This window comes from Quercus suber, unplaced genomic scaffold (genome assembly GCF_002906115.3).
Source record: "Quercus suber isolate HL8 unplaced genomic scaffold, Cork oak 2.0 scaffold_150, whole genome shotgun sequence".
Taxonomy (NCBI): domain Eukaryota; kingdom Viridiplantae; phylum Streptophyta; class Magnoliopsida; order Fagales; family Fagaceae; genus Quercus; species Quercus suber.
The window spans coordinates 958,880-963,692 of NW_027069611.1; the positions used below are offsets into that span (position 1 = coordinate 958,880).

At 32.8% G+C, this 4,813-nt stretch overlaps 1 pseudogene; it reads left to right on the forward strand.

Moving 5' to 3' along the window:
• Positions 1-494: 494 nt before the first annotated feature.
• On the forward strand, positions 495-4,121 carry LOC112030121 (probable terpene synthase 9; annotated as a pseudogene).
• Positions 4,122-4,813: the final 692 nt, after the last annotated feature.

A 4,813-nucleotide genomic window follows, 5' to 3' on the forward strand; every position in this document is an offset into this window, starting at 1 on the left:
TGCGTTGCACATAACCCCAAGCTTAAGTGTCTCATTCTTTAAGTGATAGGTGTCCTTGCAAGATTTCCTCCAAACCTATTTGGAGGAAATCCGTATCTATACGGGAATGACTTGTATCCAGTGGTCAATTGCCATTGAACACATTTAGAGTACGGACACGTGAATGCAGCTTGTTGAAGTTGATTCGCACGAATAGCTGGCACCTATTCCGTCTGTTTTATATCAGGGATGGTCTCCTATAAATTATTTCACTTTAGGAAACATAATCCGTACCCTTGTCAACAGGCTGTGCCCCCCACTCATGAATACGAATAGGCCCTGAATAAACACGTGTGTTTAATATCAGGGATTTTCTCCCTGAAGTTTCCTTATATTAATCATCATTCTAAGCTTCAAACTCAAACTTAAGCCAACCTAAATCTATTTCTTATCTGGAAAATCACCAACAGTTTCCATCTCGATCGACTTGTGTTCAAGAAAGCAACATTTTCCTGATGGAGCTAATAATTTCTTACTCCTCTCCCTCGTGCCTCACTACATCTACGTTATATTACCATAGAAATACACTTGTATTAGCAAGGAAACAATGTAAAAGATGCAAGAAAGGCCAATCAGTATTACCCTCCTTCATGATCATCTCAAAGTTCAGTGACAAACAAGTGATTCCGCGACGATCAGCTAATTATCGCCCAAGTATTTGGGACCAGAAACTCATTGAGTCCTTAAGCACTCCTTACTCAGTAAGTCCAGTTATTATAACACTCCTTTTCCCCATTTATTACCACACCCTAACCATTCGTCTTTACTGTATGGTTGTGTTGCAGTATGAGTTCCATGCCACACGACTTGAGGGGCTGAAGCAAGACGTTAAAAATTTGCTAACATCCACAAAAGACCCTAGTGTCTTAATGAAGCTTATAGATTCAATGCAGCGTTTAGGAGTTGATTACCACTTTGAAAAAGAGATCGAAGAGGTTCTTGGTATTCAACATCCAGATGTCACTAGTGATCTTTACACGACAGCATTGCACTTTCGAATTCTAAGAGAACGTGGTTTCCCAATTAGCCCAGGTATACCACTTTGGTACATAAAAAACTTGATCTTAAACATTAAACACTAAAAATAAATTAGGATTGGCTGAGGAATCTTTGACCTCAACAGATTTCTCTGCATAAAATAATTTTTCTGATCATTTTATTCAAATAAACTAGCTCAGCCGTTACAACCCAAACACTTAACTAACAGATTCCCTTAGCCTATTAAAATGCAAATACAAATGCAATTAATCCAAACATTATGCAACAACTTATTCTGAATTCTGATCCTAAGATTATGAAAAACATCCAAATATTTTGCAGCAAACACAACGTTAACATCCGCATGCAACAGAAGCTCTACTTCTTTTGCACGTAACAACAACACATGCAGTTATTAATGTATATATACGGTCTTTTTGTTCGAAGTAGCTTTAATTAAACAATTTCTTTTTGGGTGATGGTGGTGAACAGATGTGTTTGACAAATTCAGAAGTAGTGATGGGAGATTCATGGACAGCTTAAGCAGGGATGTAAACGGACTTTTGAGTTTGTATGAAGCCACACACCTCGGAATGCATAGAGAAAATATTTTGGAAGAAGCCAGGGATTTTAGTATGAAAAACCTGGATTCTTTAATGAAAGTATTGGACAATTATTCAGCTAAGAAAGTGAAACAGTCACTTGAAATGCCCCTATATTGGAGGATTCCAAGAGTTGAAGCTCTAAACTTCATTGATGTCTATCAAAAGGATAGTATAAAGAACATAAATTAGCTGGCTAAGTTAGATTACAATTTAGTGCAATCAGTATATCAGCAAGAACTCAAGGAGTTAGAACGGTAACAATTGCTTTGATCTGTCTATTTTTCGAGAAGTGATATGTACATAATATTTTCACAATAAATTATAAGTGATAAGTAGACATTAAGTTGCTATTGGTTATAATTTGAATTCACAACTTACATTATTTTTTTGTCCACTCAAAACAACTAATAACAACTTATCACTTAAAATTTGTTGTGAAAATGTTGTGAATATAGCATTTCTCTATACTTTAATAGAATACTTGTAATGGGATTAACTTGTTTGAAATTTGATTCAGTAGGTGGTGGAGAGATTTGGGCTTCAAAGAAAATTTAAAATTTTCAAGGGACCGGTTGGTGGAGAATTATTTGTGGGCTATGGGGACAATTTCTGAGCCCCACTTGTCCAAGTGCAGGATAGGCCTCACCAAATATGTATGCATAATAACAGCTATTGATGACATGTATGATGTATATGGATTGGTAGATGAGCTTGAATGCTTCACTGCTTCTGTGAATCGGTACAAAATAAACATGAATATCAAGGATACTATTTTCCTTTTATCTTGTCCAAACCACTTGGATGATAAATTTTATTCCTTTTTATCTTGTCCATTTCTAATATTTTGAGCAGATGGGAAATGGAGAACCTTCCCGAGTACATGAAGATTTGCTATGTTGCCATTCTTAACTTTGTTAATGAAATGGTATGTGATGTCAGCAAACATCAAGACTTGAATATTTTGCCCTACATTAAGGAAGAGGTAAGCTTTTTGCATAATACCATGAAACTTTAATTGAAAAAAATTGAAATTATTGATTATTAAGTACAAAGTTTGGCAACCTAATTGGAAGAAGCCACTAAAAAATTAATATCATTACATATTCTGAAAATCTAACTATTAGATTGTATATTTTTCATATTCTTAACACGCTCGTCAAATTTCATGTCATTCGAATGTTATATACCATGTGATCAATAAAACTATTTTTAATGCATAATTTAAGACTAACAAAATTTGAAATTTAAATATTTGATTGATAACATAGTTATTAATTTTTTATTTTTTTGAAAATTTTGCAAGTATGGAAGATATAAGAAGAAAATGTAATCTCAAAATTGACATACATTAAAAATATATGAAGTAGAGTTGTAAGTTGTAACCATTAGCTAGAACTAAATTTGAATCCAATTTGTTTTTTGATAACAACTAAATCTGTATCCAAATTTTGTCCATTATTTGACTATATTATACATGTACATATGATAAATGCAATTTGACCTCATTGTGTGACACTACCAGCACAAAATTTTTACCAGTGCAATTAATTAACAAAACCGCATTTCTCAATTTCATGATTGGCGTGCATTATGTTTTCATGGCAGTGGGCAAATCTTTGTAGATTACATCTAATAGAGGCACGGTGGTTTCGCAGTGCATACATTCCAACAGTAAACGAGTATCTAGAAAATTCATGTATATCAATAGGTGCTTATGCAGCGGCTATCCATGCATATATTCTGCAAGGGTTCACGTTGACAGAAAGTTCGCTTCATTGTTTAAAGAATGGTTCAGAACTATTATATTGGTCATCCCTCATAGCTCGTCTTAGTGACGATTTGGCAACTTGGGAGGTATGCCTGGTGCAATATGTTTACAATATTAGCATTTACATCAGTGCTTGTATAATAGAAAAAAAAAATACTACATTTACAATATTGATAGTAATTGTTGAGTGTGAAGAAAGAAAAACAAAATAAATAAAAAAAATCAGCGAAATTAATATTTTAATAAAATGTAGTATCAAAAAAATAGTCTGATGTGAGGTATTTTGAAAAATAAATATGTAAAATAGAAAGAAAAAAAAAGATTCTCTTGCTAAAATAAATAGAAATTTTTGCACGAATTTATACGAATGTTTAAGAAGTAGTAAACTCAGATCAATTCCTAAAGTATACTAAATTTTGTGTTTCTTTAATTCAAAGGTCGAGAGCAAGAGAGGTGATGTGGCAAAATCGATCCAGTGCTACATGGTACATGAAGGCTTATCTGAAGTAGAAGCAAGACCCCGCATAAAGGAATTAATCAACCATTCATGGAAAAAACTGAACGAAGAGAGTGCCAAAAGTTCCCTACCAATGTCCATAATAAAGATGACACTAAACATGGTGCGAACTTCTCAATGCATCTACCAGTATGGAGATGGTATTAATACATCTACTGGGGCGTTCAAAGAGCTCTTAACCTCGTTAATTGTCAAACCTATCCTTATTGAATAAACTTAAGGTTCGTTTGGTACACTAAATAGAGATTATAATAAGAATAGTAATCTTTATTATTGAGAATAAAATTTATTGTAATGGAATGACTAAATCTATTTATAAATTTGGTTGTGAGTTGTAAGAGTAATTCGATAGTACCCAAACAAAAAAAGGGGGGCTATGGTACCCACAAATAGCTAACCTGCTATATAATTATATTTCCTATGAAGTAATTTTTTTTTTTTAATTTTATAATTTGAGAGAGGTAAGTTATGTTTTTTATATTTATATTTTTATAATTGTTATGTGCATATAGAAAGTTTGTTTATTTGAAAATATATTTATTTTAGAAATTATTATACTTATTAAAGAATATTTATTACAACCCTTTTAGAGATGTATTATTATTTCTTATTTTAGGCTTCGTTTGAGAGTTCATTAAATTTGAGTCTCTTATTGAATGAAATGGAATATTACAAACTGTGCTTGCTCTGTTTTTTATATCGTACTTCATTTAAATGAGACTAAAAAACACGTTGTCATTTCCAGTCTTTAGCTTCTTTTGTATTGCCAAACTGTTTCGTTTCACTCTTCTTCTTAACACTCGTCCTCAAGGGAGCCGTTGCTGCTCTTGCATCTGAACAATTAGTACCATTGTTTTGTACTGAATTGTCTTGACAAGAAGAGTTGTAAATGTTCAAGAGATCCAT